The sequence below is a fragment of the Mirounga angustirostris genome, unplaced genomic scaffold (genome assembly GCF_029215605.1).
Source record: "Mirounga angustirostris isolate CCGP_5_RB_7025 unplaced genomic scaffold, mMirAng1.0.hap1 SCAF_10, whole genome shotgun sequence".
In the NCBI taxonomy this organism is placed as follows: domain Eukaryota; kingdom Metazoa; phylum Chordata; class Mammalia; order Carnivora; family Phocidae; genus Mirounga; species Mirounga angustirostris.
In genome coordinates this window covers 119,189,815-119,205,383 of record NW_026991718.1, presented here as the reverse complement: position 1 = coordinate 119,205,383, position 15,569 = coordinate 119,189,815, and positions in this window count along the sequence as shown.

Here is a 15,569-nt window from a genome sequence, read left to right as displayed (position 1 = left end):
CTTCTGTTCATCTGTTATATCTTAGATCGGATGTCATTTTTTCAGCTAAGCTTTCCTTGACCTCCAAGATCAAGTGATGCAATCCATTCCACCTGCCTGTTCCCTTCCTGGTATTTAATTCCCAGCAGAGGACTCCTCTCTGCACTGGTGCGTGGTCTGAAGAATCCTGGTGGGAAGTCCTTCAACACCCACCCAGATGGCCTTTCTCCCTATCTTGGGAGGTCAGCAGGTTGGAACGAAACCAAGGATATTAGCCTCTGAAGTTGAATGGAGTGTTATCTGATCCTCAAAACCAGTGGTCTTTAACCTGAAGTATATATATCCCTGAAGGTTTATAAAATAAATATTTTCCCAAAAGATACATAAACAAATTTGTTTTTGGGCCATCAACTGCCATATGAATTCTTCTAATATTTGCCTGAGAAGGCTCCTTGAATTTCTCCTTTTTATGTCATAATCTCCTGTTTCTCATGAAAAATGAAAAAAAATACCTTTTATCCATTGAGAGTCTTATTATGGTGCATTGCACTCACATGAAAAACTTCCAGGGCACCAAATAAAGGGATAAATCAAAACATTAAAAATATTTTATTATGCTAGATGATTGTGTGGTAACTCAGTTATAATAATAACTTGAGTAGCAATGGTTAAAAAAAAAAGCTTCCATTTCTATATACTTGTTTCTGTGGACAAATTTTCTAAGCATTTAATGTCTATAAAGACAGATAAACAAACAAACAAAAGGAATAGAATCAATACCGAATCCTCTTTCTTTCATGTAATTAGTCATAATCATCCCCAGAAACATAAACAGCTTCATGGATCCATCTCATTAAAAGATGCATTTCCAATACGATTGTATTATTTCTGCTTAATAAATATTTATCAAAATTTGTAATGTATCCATCTTGTTATAATGCATGGCTTGGTAATAATAAAAATGATATCTCCATATAGAAGAAATACTTTTTAATACTTAGAACCGTATAGCCCTAGGAATTACAAAGCAAATTTAAAAGTCAATTTATGTACATATTTTTGTAGTGGATAAATATGATCAATAAAGGATTTTCAAGCATCAAAGTATATTACAGGAGCTTAAAGTTCTGTGGGGGAAGTGAAATGAAACTATCAGTTCTTGGAGAAAAAGAAAAATGTAAATTGTTACACAAGAGCTTGTTCATCTTTTTAAATAGATGAAGGTAGTTATGAAATTGCTATGATTTTTTTTTTAGAGTCTATGGGATACTTTTTACAGTTTTGTCTAAAAAAGGTCAATATTCACAATATACCAGAAAAGGTTTCCTTTGCAAGGAAGGACCAGACTTTGCAAAGTCTTTTGGTGAGTGAGCAAGCAGCAAGCTTGAAGATCACTGCTGTAAGGTGCTGTTCCTGGCCGCTGTAAGGGCAGCCCAGCTCTGCCCGTTGACATGATCTCCACTGATCATTTGCACACTGTGGAGTATCTTCCCTTAAGCTTGAGTCCGAGGTCCCTCCTTATGGAACATTTCCCTGCCCCCCACCCCCCCCACCCCGGCCAGACCTGGTGAGGTTCTCCCAATAAACACTCTTAGTGACCCCATGCTGCTTTCTCAGATAATTTCATATGATTCATAATTATATATTAAAAAAGACCAGACCGAAATTCAGAGGCACCACCTACTGTAAGCTCTGTGAGGACAGGGCCTTGCCTGCTTATGCTCATCTTCTTTTCTCTAGATAGGTCTAGCTCGGGGCTTGGAGCTTCATAGAAGCTTGGGGATTATTTGTTGAATGAATGGATGAGCTAAACAAAGGGAAAGGCTTTAAAAAGCGAGTCCTCCAGGAATAGCGAGGCTTCCAGGTTATTTGTATGTACATACACCTCACTTATTGTTTGTTACCTTATTTGCAAGATTAACTGTGCACTTCTCCTCTGCCTGTGTGTTTGGCGATGTAACTTGCACACGGAGGGCAGGAAAGAGTTAAAGATTTTACTCAGTGGGACTGGGAGTGATCATGGCTCCTGGTGGCAGGCAGACCTTTTTTTTTTTTTTAAGATTTTATTTATTTATTTGACCGAGAGAGAGAGAGAGAGAGAGAGAGAGCGCAAGCGCAAGCAGGGGGAGCAGCAGGCAGAGGGAGGGGGGAGAAGCAGACTCCTCACTGAGCAAGGAGCCCAACGTGGGGCTTGATTCTAGGACTCCAGGATCATGACCTGAGCTGAAGGCAGCTGCTTGACCAACCGAGCCACCCAGGCGCCCCAGCAGGCAGACTTTTGATGTCACTTTAGCTACCCTGGCGTTGTCCTGTTAAAGACTAAGAGAACACCTCTGGAAAAGAAAGTGTTGGGGTGTTGGGGGGCCTGGGGTGAGGGATCCTTCTAGGTACACCCTCCTAGGAAAGTCTTCTCTCCTCCCGAATCTAGGATTCTGTTGATGGTTTCTTCTACGGTCACAGGCACTGGGGCTAGAACAAGAGCTTTGGGACTGTTCCAAATTGTGCAAGCACAAAGTACAGAAACTACAAAAAAAAAAAAAAATGCAAATAATAAAATGGGACAAAAACACATGGAGAGATAGAAGCTTCTCCGTTGTGGCAGTGAACATGTCTGCCTTTTAGTGTGGCTCCCTCTGTCTCTGAGCTTACGGAAGCCAAATGAGCAAGAGGGCTCTTTTGAGCACTGACTTGCAGCAAAGTTGGCTTGGGGCGCTCCAGAGAAAAACTGCTTTAAAACAAAACTACTCAAAAGAAGGTGAAGTGCTAGTGACCAGAAGAAAGACGTCAGAGCATGATTTAGTGAAACTCATGCTTGAACCCTGACTTTGCAATAACCAGCTGTGTAACTCTGGCAAATGACTTAACTTCTCTGAGTTTCAGCTTCCTCATTAGTAAAATGGGATTTCACAACATTCCTTGAATAAGAGAATGGAGATGAAAGTGTTTGCTTCATGAGGGGTTGTCCAGTAAGTGTCAAAACAGTTGAAGAATAGGGATTTCTAGAATAAGACTGGTCCCTGGACACCCGTGAGCTGAGTTTAGAGAGTTGGCTAAATAGGATAAACCTTGGGTCCAACCATGGCTTGGACATGTGTGTACTTATAAACATACATAAGTCTCTGGGTCTAGGATGGGGTTCTCAACCTTGACACTTACCGACATTTGGAAAACTCTGTTGTGAGTGGTGGGGTGGGGTGCATTGCAGGGTATTTAGGAGCATCTCTGGCCTCTACCCACCAGATGCCAGTGGCTTCCCCGGGCAAAGTAGCAATAACCACAAATGCCTCCAAATGTTGCCAAATATCTCCTGGGTTGGGGGTAAAATTGCCCCTGGTAGGGACCCACACAAGTCTGAACTCACATGCAGGAAACTCTGTGTGTGTGTCTCTGTGTGTGTGTGTGTGTGCGTGCGAATGTGTGTGTATAGAGGGGAATTAAGAGGAGGTGGCTAAATATTCAATGTGCCAATATCATAATAAGGCAAAATCTGAGCTTTTTCTTTTTAGAGGCAACCCTAATAATTTGTTGTTCAAAAACTAAACTTTAGGGGCATGCTGTCAGTTAATATAAAACATACAGCATATATTCACTTTGCAACATTTCTTCACACTGTACTATCATTGTCTATTTCTTAGGCCATTTCCCCCTGGACTATTAGCTTCTTGGGGATAGAAGCCACTTCTTTTTTCTATATCTTAGGACATGGCAGAACACTTGGCCCATAGTTGTTGACTAAAGGCAATATTTATTGAATGAATGGAAGAAGTCAGAACACTTTAGTGTGACTTAAAAACCATAGAATGACTCTTACAGATCTATTGAATAAGAACAATGGTATATAATGTGTGAAAAGATGCTTCTTTTAATGCCTAATAAGTAGACTAACTCACCTGAATAGTTACGGAAATTCAGAAATTCAACTTCAACCCAGAGAACTGAGGCCAAATTCTTTCTGACTGGATGAATAGATGGATGGACAAATGGATGGATGAACAGATGGAAGGATGGATGGATGGATGGATTGGTGGATGGAGAAGGATATGAGGTAAAGATGTATATAAATAATTCTTAAACAGAGAAGAGTATGGAAAGAGGGTAATGTTGACAACAGCAGAAACTAACATTTATTGAAGCCTTATTCAGTTTTAAACACTATATTGGTGGTGTTTTACGTATGTTATCCTATATAATCCTCAAATGATGAGGGTATTATTGTCCCCATGTTAAAACCAAGGCTGAGTGAGATTAAACAACCCACTCAAGATGGAAGGATAGGCCTATGAGCCCAGCCCTAAGTGTCTCAAATATCCAAGACAATCTTCAGTTGCACTGTTTTATAGAAGGCTCCCCCATCCAAAATGGAGAGCAGAGACCTGTGAAGAACTGTGTCTTGGCCTTCCAGTCCCCCATCTCCTCCCCGGCAGTGTGGTGGCTGCAGCCTGGCTCCAGCTACTGGCCCAGTGCTTCTCCAATAGGTCTTTTTTAAAAAATATTTTCTTTCTTTATTTATTTGAGAGAGAGAGAGACAGTGCACGAGCAGCTTAGTGGGGAGTGGGGCAGAGGGAGAGGGAGAAGCAGACTCCCCACTGAGCAGGGATCCCAAAGTGGGGCTCAATCCCAGGACTCCAAGATCATGACCTGAGCCAAAGGTAGATGCTTAACCAACTGAGTCACCCAGGCACCCAACCCCCCACCCCCCAGCAGGTCTTTTTTTGCAGTGTTGACAGGTCACAACATACAAGGCTTTGGCTGGGTGCCCACCCCGCACAGAGCCCCCACACTGTCATGAGCCCATGGCAGGTGAGTACTATGGAAATTACCTCTCACCACGATCAGAAGCTACCTGTGGCTGTGTTCATCACCAAGTGAAAAAAAATGCCTTTTTTGTTGGAAGCCCATCACTCACCAGTCGAGCCAGAAACAAAACGCAGATGGCCAAACCATCTTAATTCTCTCCTATCCCATCCACGGTATCTGTGCATTTTAACCCACACTTTTACATAGTCCCACAACCGTTCTGGGGAGAGCACTCTCAGAGGTCGTGAGCTCCAGAATGGGCTGTCAGCTCCACCTGGCATTCCCCAGTGAGGCTTATGTTCATTCATTCATTTCATAAATCAACCATATTTACTGAGCTTCTACTACATGTCAGACACAGTGTTAAGAGTGGGAATGAGACAGTCAAGGGCATGGAACTTGCATCTGGTGGGAGGGGACAGAAAGCAGAGGAATAAGTCCTAGGGAGTAAGAAGGGCGTGGGGTTGGGAAGTAATTGGGGGTGGACAGAGATGCAGAAATGCAGGTGATCGGGGAAGACTGTCCTGGGATGAACAGGGTGCGGTGCCCTGATTGAGGTCCCTTGGGGAGGGGAATTGGGGCACATGCTGGTTCAGGCCATTGAAAACACCTGGATTCAGAACCAGGCCTGTGGCTATATCTTGATGCATGTATATCAAATTATAGGATTAAAAAAATAAAATGGGAGAGAAAAGTGGGAGGATGAGAAAGAGAAATCTGATGTGAACCATGAAAGTTTGAAGAAGATGGGGCCTAAGATAGGAGCTTGGGCTACTGTGGAAAAAGGATATTATGGTCAACAAGAAGAAAATGGAGCTACTCTTTATCAGCCGATTCTGTGCCAAATGCTTGACATATATTGCTTTATTGAGTTCTTCTTAAAAACAAATGAATAAATCCCTGTAATATACCATGATGCCTATCTCATAGATGGGGAAACCAAGGCTCAGGGAGTTTAAATACATTTTTCTCGGTCATCCTACTGTGGCAGATGGGGTTCAAATCTTCAAACCTAGATTTCATGTCTCTAAAAGGTGTGCCCTGGCCCTGATGAAGGACTATTCCCTCCGAGGATGAGCAGCTGAGCATCTTGCCTGGAGTGGAATAAAGGTAAAATTTCCCAAGGATAAGAAGGGGGAGGGTGGTATAGATGTGAACTCTTCCTGGGGCTAAACATTTGGTGGGGAAGGGAGAGGGGGTGGGCAGAGAGTAGCTTGCGTGGGTAGGTTCCGGAACTCAGATTTAGTTCATTGAGTATATTAACAACAAATATAGTTATTAGACAATTGAGTCTGTGAGTAAATACCGAGGTGTAATATCCACATCCATTCAGAATGTGCCAGTTGGGGTACTGATCACTGTCTCTTCCATTTGGATCTATAGACCTGTCATCCCCTAGATGGAAGGCAAGGTTATTAGTTTTTTAAAGATAGGTAACAAATTCAGACAGTATGATGAGTTACATAGTGAAAAGTACATCTCCCTTCTCCTCCTTGAGAAACCACCAGAATCAGACTATTTTAAACTTTAAGTGTGAGTTTGAGGACTTCTAATCCTTGTTCCTTTAAAGGATCTCCTGTACCTTCCTAAGCCCCATGTATTCCTTAATTAAATACATAATTACTAAGTACCTATTGGGGTAAAGCCTTTGTTTCTTTTTTGGCATGTTTTCTATTGTGCTGTAACAAATGCTCACAAACTCAGTGACTTAGAATGACACAATTTATTATTTTATAGTTCTGGATGTCAGAAGCCCAAAATGAGTTGGTAGGGCTTCATTCCTTCTGGAAGCTCTAGGAGAGAATCAGTTTCCTTGACTTTTCTAAGTTCCAGAAACCACCTGCACTCCTGGGCTCTTGGCCCCCTTCCTCCATTTTCAAAGCCAATAGAAAAGCATCTTCAAATCTCTGTCTCTTACACTCTGATTCGCCTGCCTCTCTGTTTCCCTTTTAAGGATGTTTATAATTAGATTGGGCAAAACTAGATAATCTAACAATCTCCTAATCTCAAGATCCTTAAGGGTTTTTGAAGTCCCTTTTGCCTTATAAATTAACAAATTCACAGGTTCTGGGGATTAAGATGTGGACATGATTGGGGACCATCATTCAGCCCTCCATGCCATCACAAATGGAAATATGTATGTCCAAGTAAAAAAAAACAAAACTATATCTCTGAAATAAGTTATAATTCATCCAGTTCTCTCCATCCATAGACCCCAGATGGTTGGGCTCCCTCTTACCTTTGCCTCGGGTCATTGCAAAGCCTGCTCAGTAGCTTCCTGGTACCTGGATCACTCTTCCTGTCAATTCTCCACTCTGTAGCCAGGTGGCCTTTCTAAGCATCCGACTGGTTCATACCATTCTTATAAAACATCTCAGTGAGTCCGCATTGGGCTCAATATGATGTCAAGCTTCCTCTGCGGAGTTAACAAGACTTCTCATAATGCCACCTTGTGACCACCTTGAATGTCTTCCAGCTCCTCGAATGCCCCACCAACCCCCGGTCTTTGCATTGCTCTTTTCATTTTTCAGCTCTCAGTGTAGGTGTTTGCCCCTTCCAGGAAGCCTACCTGATTCTCCACAACTAGGCTAGATTAGCCTCTGTGGTCCAAAGGCAGTGCTGTATCATCTAACACAGCCTCACCGTGCTGAATGGACGTCCATCTTGCTCACCTGGCATGTTTCATTAATATGTATTGCCTTTGTGAATGCATGAATACATGAGTGAGTGAACTAGAGTCTCGCTGGAGAAACAGACTCTCTGGTCTCCACCCCCACCCTGATATTTATCATCAACCTCTATTCTTGGAGTACAAAGCCCATTTGGGAAGGTAGGACCTGGTATGGAGGGCTGCAGGCAGCAGCTTGTCATTAGAAGAGTAGCCATACATACGTACCTGCGTGCATTTTCTTTTTTCGGCGGTCCTAGGGGGGCTGCATCTGACAGACTTTTAGCTGAGCTTTTAGAGCTGGGGCCTTGCCTTCCTCTCTAGCTTTAGAGAGACTAATTGTGCAGAGCAGGAAACCATCAACAGCTAGAAATAGTTCAACAAGAAGCACTTGCTGGTGTAGACGTGTCTGTGGACATACTGTGCACTCACTAGGTTTTTAAGGGAAAGCACCTAGAAAGGGTTCTCTGCACCAACATGCACCCTATTTTCCTTAACCATCCCCTTCTACAGAATATTCCTGGCCCTCCTGAAAGCCGGGTCCCAGGCCCGGCGAGTTGGAATTCCCCAGAGAAGGAAGGGGAGGAGGGCAAGGGACTCTGGCAGGGGTAGGGGGGGCACTTCCTTCCTGCTCCCGGACATGCCAGGCAGGGCAGTGAGCCGCCCTGGCAGCTTGTTTTGCTAGAAACAGCGGCCCCAGCGAAAGGCACGACGTGGCAGCATCTCTCGGGAGGGCGGCAGCTTATAAGATTCCACTCTTCCCATGCCAACCTGGCAGCCAAGATGGCGAGGTGGGCTTCACTTCCAGGAGAAAGCTCTGCTTCTCACAGGAGGTGGATTACAGGAAGGATGTGGATGGTCCACAGTGCATATCAGGGATTCTTCAGCGGGGCGGGGGAGGAGGGGGGAGCAGACGAGGTTGTTGAGTAGCAGAACTTGCCAAAGAAACAGGGCACATTTGAGACGGACGGCAGCTCTCCCAAGCCCTAGGTGGGACTCTTTCCTCCCTCGCCCCCACCTCCCTTCTCTGGGTCGGCTGGCTCCTTTGTTCCCCTCTCTCCCCGGCCATCACAGTCGAGTAGGAAAAGTAACCTGCCATTTCCTCAGGGAGAGCACAAGCCATGTCTCCAGGTCCTGAAGCATCTTTCAAGGCACGGTCTTTCCACAGTAACTATTCCATTCTCGCCCTTGTCTCCAAAGCACATGTCCTGGCCACACTCGGACAGGGAGTTCGAAAGGCTATTCTTTCCAGAGAAAAGCAAAGTAGACTTCACTCACTCCTTGTCTGGTGATGGATCTTCCTAAGCAGATCCAGGCCCCGAGGCCAGAGGGTCTCATGGCTAATGAACATGGCCGTCACCTGGGGCATGAGTGAAGCTCCAGGTTTCTGGGTTTTTCCCAGACCTCTGGATGGAGGTCCGAGGAATCTGTATGAGGCAGGGTTTGGGAGCAGGGGTGGAGGTTAGTTTTCAGCAAATTTGCCGGCACACTTTAGGATCCCAGCAGAGTGCAGACGAATTGGTTTTGGCTTCCGATAGCTCTAGATAATGAACCTTGGCTGTGCTGCCAAGTGTGTGATCTAAGAAGGGCACCTCTCCTCCATCAGTCTCAGCTTTCTCAGCTGTAAAATGGGAAGAGTAACAGCGTGCCCCGTCAAGGCTGCTGGGAGCATGAAATGAGGCTGTGTAGGCACAGTGCCCGACACACAGTGCATGCTCCGCAAATGGCAGCTGGCCCTGATGGTGTGGTTTGGGGTAATTATGTTTGGGTGTGGAGAGGATCTCCCATCTGCTCTGGGCCAAATGCCCAGTTTTGCTCTAGGAAGGGATGGGAGCCTGAAGTCTAGTGAAGCATGCTGACTGAGATGTGACCAGGAGGTGGTGGGCAGATCTGGTTTTGAATCTTGCCTCCAACAATGGAATACTGGGCAAAATGTTCTCTTTTTCTTAGTCTCCTTGGTCTGAACTTTACAAATAGTATATGTCTTGAAAATTGCTTAAGGATATCAAGTGAAACATCTATAAATTTCAGTTTGTTCATTATTTCTGACCCATTCTGGTTCCAAATGATAGACTTCTTTGCTCATGGATTATACATGATTAATAATAACATGTAGGGAAAGTGAGCCATTTGATAGCATTACAATTTTATTTATTGAAAAAAATGTACACTGACCATGGAAACTCTGAGGAACCATGGCTGGTCTTTGGGGAGACAGAGATCAATCATTTACAGTGCAGTGTTTGGGCCACTAAATGGAGGGCAAAAAGGTAGCTTTAAACATTTTGATATTGTTAACATAGTAACATTTATATTAAAAAGAAAAGTCAGGTTGGGCTAGCACATAAAGAATGTGAGTTAGGAGGGAGTCATCTCTGGGTTCACATTCCTGCAGTTAGAAGCTGTGTGACCTTGACTGAGATACTAAGCCTCTCTGGGGCTGAGTTTTGGCATCTGTAAGAATAGAAGGTTGTGCCCACCTTGCTGGTTTGCGGTAGGATTAAAATGAGACATCAGGTTACAAAGGCACAAAATCGGCAATCAAATATATTTATATTAAGCCACATCTCTTTCTACTCTTCTTAAATGTCAGTTTTTTAGCCAAGTCTCTTGGATTTTCTATATAAATAGCTTCATCTGCAAATAGTGATAATTTTGCCCATTCCTTACCAATAGTTAAACCTCTGTTTTCATTTTTGTTTTCTTCTCTTATGTTATAGTGGGGACTAGGGCTTTCAGAAGGATGCTTAATGATATGGTGGCAGCCTTTCTTGTCATTGCATCAGTGGGATGATTCTGGTATTTTGTCATTAGGTATGATTTCTTTGTAGAACTCTAGTAGCATCATCATATTCAAAATTTCCCCCTATTTTTACTTTTATAAGATTTGTTTGTTTGTTTTTTCCTATGAGGAATTGACTCTTATTAACTTCGTTTGTTTTTCTTTTTTTAGCAGTTTTCAAGGTAATCCCATGGTCTTCTCTTTTTCTTTGGCTTTAACCTACTAATCTGCATGATTGACGCTGATAATAGGCAACCATCCTTGCATTCCTGGAATCAACCCTACCTGGTCCACTGGGTACCCATGAGACACTTGCCTCTTCCTCTCCCATCCTCTGGTCCTGTGGTCATCCATTATCTTCTCTCTCTGATGCCTGCTTCCCCTGTGCCCTGACACAGTCCCTTCAGAAGGAGGGAGGGGACGAAGAGGGGGGCCTCTTTGCGAGTGCACCCAGGAGGAGACTGTCACAAGACCAGCCGGACACGTGGAGGGAGAAACCCATGAGTTCCTGGTTCCTGTCCGTTGAAGGTTTGGAAGCCTTCGGAGCCTGGTCCCTTGTGCCAACCCGTCCCTTGCAAACCACCACTACAGCAGCTTCTGACCAGCTGCCAGGCCCCTGACCTCATGTTCCTCTGACCGCAGAGGACCAAGGCCATGTCTGCCCCAGGCCATTTCCATAGAAATGCAAATCCATAGCAAGAGTGCTTCCTCTTCAGGCCACCTTGCCCCTTTCTTCCCGTTTCTTCTAGATCTTTATGACAATAGCTCAGATTTCACAACAGAGAGATGTGTCACTCAGTCACGCGGTTCCCTATGAAGAAATCTATTTTCTTCTCTCTATTCTTTTTTGAAAGCACAGAAAATATGACAGATAAACTTCTGGGTCTTTATGAGGAGGTCATGCTCATGTCTCCCACAGAGGACAGGGAGTGAAACAGGAGCTAAACCTGGAGGGGTCTTTGCAGAGGAGCTTCACTTCGGGTTTGCCTGACAGAAGGGGAGCTCTCCCAGAAGGAGATGGGTGGTGCTGCATCAGCCCCCGGTGACGGTTCAGACCCAACTCTTCTGACCCCAAAGGTGGAAACTAGGATTTCTGCTTTCCTGGAAGAGGCCCATCTCCTTCCACCCTCCAGCTTGTCTCCCTCTGTGACAAGGATTGTCCACTAAAAAAAAAAAAAAAAAAAAAATCTGTGTGGAACCCAGGAAGTACGGAAAGAACCCACTTTTAAGCTTCAAGTTGTGTTGATTTGGGGTTGAGTTTTTGTATATTCAACACTCTGTAAGACCAAGCTCTGAGAAGAACAAGCTCTGAGAAGGGCCATGGGCAGGGCATAAGCAACAAAGAACTGATAAGGGCAGGAAGTATGTCTTAGGTCTTATGCCAAGAGGAGACCCAGAGATGAGGATTCCCGTGTAGGTGACTGACGAAGGGAAATTGGTAAGGGAGGGGAAGTCAGAGAGGAAAGGGAAGGGAACCAAGCGAGGGTGTGTTCTCAGACGAAGTCTTGCAGAGATTGACTTTGACTTGAGCCCACAACCACACTGGAGCAATAGTTAAGCGTCAGAGGCATCCTGACTGTAAGTAAGGGGGTTAGGGTTTCACACAACTTCCCACCACAGTGTCGTTTCCCAGGGGGACAACGTTTCCTAGGAACTTCCAGCTTTCTCTGTATGTGGGAAGAGGGGGCTCATGCAGCCCAAGGGTGGTGCCCTGAAAAAAAGAACCACAGAAGCCAAGGGGGGTACCCATAAACAGTAAGAGGGGATCAGACCAGGATCTGGCTGCACCACCCAAATGGTTCTTCTATGAAGGGAATAGTCGTGTCACGGGACCCAGGGTAAACCTGCAGATTCCCTGCTCTCAGACAGACGATGGCACTGGTATTTCTGGGGGTGGAGCCCAGACACCTGCATGTCTGTCCACTCTCTGTGCAACTCTAAGGCCTTCTAATGGTGGCCAGCCACCCCTGTAAGTGTTGCAACGGGCTGAGGGTGAGCTCACTGCCAACAGCAAGTTGGGGGCCAGGGCAATAGGAAGCATGACTCTTTAAAATGGAAGAAAGGGTAGCATGGGAGACGGGACACAAGACAAGCTTTGCAGGCAAACCCACTTGAATTCTTCTCCCGGCCCCAGGGCTCTGTGACTTGGAGGAAACCCACCTCCCCTCAATTTCTTTGCCTCTATGAGTCATAAAGCTTAATTCATGGGGCTCTGAGGAGGTGGTCCATTCCTTTATTCATTGGAGAAACATGTATCGAGTGCTCTGCATTTCAGCAGCCCCTCTCCTAGGTGTGGGGGGCATCAGAGTCTCAGATTTCAAGACAAGACACCTAGGATTCCTGCCTTTGTGGAGCTCGGGGCTGGGCGGTCACATTCTGACCCTGGGAGATGGAAGCCTTCCTGGGATCCTCCTGAGTCTCTTGTGGCTCCTCCGTCTTCCTGATTTTCTGCAGTTCTGCAAGGCGAAGGGCATGTGTGAGGGGGGCAGAGGTGTTCCGGGAAGTCTGGGGGCAGATGCTGCCATAGAAAGCCCAGCAGGATGGAAAGCAGAACAGGACAAGACAGAAAGAACTGTCTGTCCAGGTAAAGAGGGAGCCTGGAGGGCCTGGTTACCTGTGGGGAGTTTATATGCTAGGAAGCTTGATATGGGGTGGGGAAGAGAAAAGCTCCCTGGATTTGTCAGAAGATACCATATGTTACAATGGAAAGGACCTTGAACAGATAGTCGTTCTTCCATTTCTTCTGTTTTGATTTCTTTCTTTCTTTTTTTTTTTTAAAGATTTTATTTATTTATTTGACAGAGAGAGACACAGCGAGAGAGGGAACACAAGCAGGGGGAGTGGGAGAGGGAGAAGCAGGCTTCCCACAGAGCAGGGAGCCCGATGCGGGGCTCGATCCCAGGACTCTGGGATCATGACCCGAGCTGAAGGCAGTCGCTTAACCAACTGAGCCACCCAGGCACCCTGTTTTGATTTCTGTAACCTGGGTGTCAGCCAGCCCCTTGGGGCTGGGATAAGGTGGCCGCAAATCCCACTTCCATGGCTCTCCCTGGGGCCTCCCACAGTTCTCATAATCGCTTTGACTCATGGCCTCCTGCTCCGAGATCTGCAGTCTTCGTTCCCAACCATATTGATTTCAACGTCAGACAAGGCTCCTTCACTTCTTCTTACCAAACAAAATCCATGGACACACAAACCCAAACGACCACAACAAACACCCAGACATGTGCTTGGGTCAAACTGAAGAGGAAGTGTTTCCATCCCAGGAACAGGAACAAATTTAAAGGGATAAGAGAAGCTCCATTCCCCGAATTCTTTGGGATCCTTCAGGCTGCCTCTTCCCTCCTCCTCCGCCCACACTCTGCCTTCTCCCTCCTCCATGCTGTAAGAAAAGTTAATACATACCCCCCTTGCCTCAAGCAGAACAAACTCCCCACCTTAGGGTTGTCCAAGCCTACAAGGAACTTAGCAAGGATTTTCCCACACAGAGATAGTTACTTCCCTCTAAGGAATTCTCACTCCCACTGGTTGGAGAGCAATGCTTTCTACCTCATTACAATCCTTTCAATACAATGGACACTAATGGATCCCCTCGGTTACGGTTTCCATTACCCTCCCCCATAACTAATTCGGAATTTACTTTATTTCTTGGGGCTACAAGTTTGCTCAAGTAGAAATCTTGCCCACTTCTCAAGCTTCTTTGGAGCATTAAGTGAAGTCACGGGTGTGAGAGTTTCTGGATACCCCCAAGCATAAACAGCCATTTATCAGTTCTTCCAACCTGGGCCCATTTATCACGATTCATTTCTCTAAGGATTACATTCTGGCTCCTAGCAAGACTTCTTCTCTGTAAGTTTACTTGACTCCTCACTCATTTCATGGCAAAGCTTATCACTCCTTTCTCGAGGCTTCACGAGTAAGAGTATACACTTCAGAGTATTATTTCCCAGCTGGGTTATTATTATTAGCGTGACTGGAAAGTTTCTTGAGAAACTCAACTCTGTTTAATTATTGTAGGAAATCAGAAAGAATGGCAAAGTAATTTTCACCTCTCTTCCCTCGGGAAGAACAACCAAGCCCATGAATCTCAAAGATGCAAGATCTCCTTGATCCCAGGGAGAATCAGGACCTTCGGCTCAGGAATGGGCTTTATTGAGGCTGGCTTGCCTGATAGTAACCTCCCTCTGTGGGCAAGTTCCTGGAGGTGTGGGTTTCTATATCCACTGAACATGGAAGATGGTATGACTTCTGTTGGGGCTAAGAAATGGCTACCTGCTTAGTGGACGGCTGTTCCTTCAGCCCGTTTGGCATCCATTCCCCCTGCTTCTGGTAATAGGACCACAACATTCTTTGGGGAACTACTCTTCCCCTATACTCAGTCAATGAGTTTCCCAGGGGTTGACTTCCTTGTCATTTCCAAGGACGGACATGGGACCATGTGGCCAATCAGAATGTCTCCCGTATTTCCGGCCTCAGGTTCAAGGTTGGATCAGGACTAAAGCCAGACGAGAAGGCTCAGTTTCTTACACTGGGTAAGTCTTACTCATCTTTTGAGACCAGGAACTAGGAGTTGTTCCCCACTCCCTACTCCCACAGAGTGCTGTGCTGCCCCATCCTAGAACCCATCACACTGTTCTCCTTTCTTGTCTGCCTTCCTCAAGGCTGTGAAGTGCAGGGACAAAGATAATTTTTAACTTAACGCCTGCACATGATAGGTAAATGGGCCCAGAATAGCTACTCAGTCAATTTTCATCAAATGGTGGTTGGGGAGGGGGTATGAGGGAGGGAAGTTCAATCTTGGTAATGGGGAGGGTCAGGCTGAGCAAGGACGGGGCCAGTGGTTCTGGATTTTGTATAGATCACACTTCAGATCTGATCTCCAAAGAGCCTTATTAAGAAAGCAGCAAAACAGATTTGCAGTGATGTCTCCGGCAGACCTCCCAGTTCCCATTAATGACTCCTATAATAGCTTTTCATTGCCTTCTCTTTCCTTAAGAAAGTCTCACATTGTCATCCAGGCCTGTTAAACGTTCTGTGGGCCCATTATCAAAATAGCATTTTCAGCTTCACTGAACACATGTAGGAAATGTTGTCGTGTTAAAAAAAAAACCAAAAAAAGCAAAAAACAAAAAACAACTATGAGAATAAGCACAGATTGTATTGGGGTAATTATCTCCTCTCCAACAGCCTTTTGGAAAAAGAGGATGTTTCTAATTTTTGGAAAGCCGTATGTCCAAAGGGTACATCATCACTGAGATTAACAGTGCTGCAATGGAAACCTGACATCAAGTCAGTTTCTCCTCTGCCTCTGCCCTCCGCCTCTCTGGCCAACCCCTCTGTCCC